This window comes from Seriola lalandi, unplaced genomic scaffold (assembly GCF_002814215.2).
Source record: "Seriola lalandi dorsalis isolate HSWRI2012SDOR001 ecotype SW California unplaced genomic scaffold, Sedor1 jcf7180002003016, whole genome shotgun sequence".
Taxonomy (NCBI): domain Eukaryota; kingdom Metazoa; phylum Chordata; class Actinopteri; order Carangiformes; family Carangidae; genus Seriola; species Seriola lalandi.
In genome coordinates, this window is record NW_019473672.1 from 1 (window position 1) to 1,927 (window position 1,927).

The window sequence follows — 1,927 nt, forward strand, 5'->3', positions numbered from 1 at the left end:
CAAGCCAGTGGAACTTCCTCAGAAAAGGAGAAAGCAATGATTGTGAGAGGATTAGTATCACAGGTCAACCAATTCAAAATAAAAGCCCCAGCAGTGGTGGGGGTTAGTACCAGTTATCCCACTTCAGTCCAAGCCAGACCATGGCTGGTTCACTCACAGGAGTTGGGGGCAGACTGAGTTCTACATACGCCCGCCTTCTGGCTCATCCTGGACGCTCGCCTGCCTTTGTTCATATGATTAAAGCGCTCCTTACATGTGAGAGAGCGCCATCTTGGGAACTTGTCCCCTGCTCACAGTGCACACACAGACAGTGTTCGTCTCAACTTACAGTAGAAGATTGACAGGAGTCTCGCATTCACAGCAACATGCTTCTAGAGAATAAGCAGTACTCTCGCAGAGGTATTTTGCAGCTGCGAGCTAAGCAGAACATTCAATTGACAAAAGATGGAGCACCTGTACGAAAATAGAAAGGTTCTTGAAAACTAGAAGTCATTAGTTTTGGCTTACCATTGTCTGCCTTTTGCTCACTAGACGAGCTAATTTTCCGTGACATCTTGGCTGTAACAGAAACAAATATCCCGATTTTATGAGGAGAGAATGATGGCTAAAAATTGACATTTTATGTTGAAGAATCAAAGGTTACTGTAATAAATCACAATCCACTATTAGGTAATCATGAATTAAGTCATTTGTGAAATCATTTTTACTTTGCAAATTAGTGGGCAATCAATCAAAACAGGTCTGAATTTTGAGTCATATTAAAGAGTGGTGATGGACATACATACAGTATAGGCTGTACATGGGACAAGAGGAATATTCTGATCCCAAAAACAATTGACTTTCTTTGTTTTTAGGTTTTGGATTGGCAATATTGCTGCTTCTAATGTTCTTGCTTGCTACCAGGATAAAACCCCCCAAAATTGCCCGTTGTAGTCTATAACCACCCTGAGATAAACCCTGAGAATACAAATGAGGCTGAGAAGCATCACAGACAACCGAAGGGCCTGTAATGTCAAACAAAGCAAGAGGCAGTCAAGAAATAACGTAATTATAATTCAGTGAACATAGTTATGCAAAGAGAGTGGGAGGAAGAGGGAAGAAAAATTAAAAAATAAAAAATCAGTGAGCAGCCAAACAGTTAACACTGAACTGAAGCCCTGGAATCAGAAACACACACACACACACACGCAAACACACAGCAAGTGTCTACAATAAAAGAGAAATAATTCACTTAACACGTGGTTAGACATTAGTATGATAAAGATGGTGGCATGAAGCAGATTTTCTATGCTTTTTGAATCAGTAGAAATAAGAAGTATCCAGTGACATCTGCCAATTTGTCAAACTGTTTTCAGTCTGCAGTTATCGTTGTGACACAATTCTGCATAGAAAATCTGAGGCCTGAAAATTTGAAAGATGTATTGTCATGCACTTGATAAAGAATTCCGATTAATTTCACACATCAACAATGCAACCCCCCCCCAAAACCATGTGATTAGTAAAAACACATTTCACTTGAATCCACTTCTTTTTTTTTTCTTTCATTGGCACGAGAAGCACAGACTGACGTAGGATCAAGGCACAGTGTGGTTAGAACGCCGTCATTCAGAGAGAAAGAGTGAGTGATCAGAAGAAATACATTTGGGGTGATACAGTACCAAAGTCATTGGCAACCGTCTTGGAAAAGCGTCTGCTTTTGAACTTCACTGGAAATAAGGTTCAGAAAGACAAATCAGATAACTGCAGCCGTCTTTTGGAGTGCGTGAATTTAATGGGCTATGCAGCTTCAGACAATACAGTACCCTTCTCTATGAACTTCTGTTTTCGTTCATCGTCTGAATTGCACGGTGAGGTAGATCCTATGTAACAAATAGTGGCAGTTGAAAAAGATGTATTTGAAAATAATAAAAATTATGTTTTTTTTTTT

General features: G+C 39.8%; 1 long non-coding RNA gene across 2 annotated transcripts; it reads right to left on the minus strand.

Annotated features, from left to right (window-relative positions):
* Positions 1-9: 9 nt before the first annotated feature.
* Positions 10-1,913, minus strand: LOC111666564 (uncharacterized). 2 transcript variants are annotated; one of them, XR_002761599.2, is made up of 4 exons: positions 1,803-1,913; positions 1,659-1,706; positions 508-558; positions 10-286 (listed from the first exon to the last, which is right to left on the minus strand). It is a non-coding gene; the product is annotated as an uncharacterized LOC111666564 (long non-coding RNA). The 2 variants fall into 2 exon arrangements; XR_015437992.1 differs by having other exon boundaries at positions 1,659-1,907.
* Between the last annotated feature and the right edge of the window lie 14 nt (positions 1,914-1,927).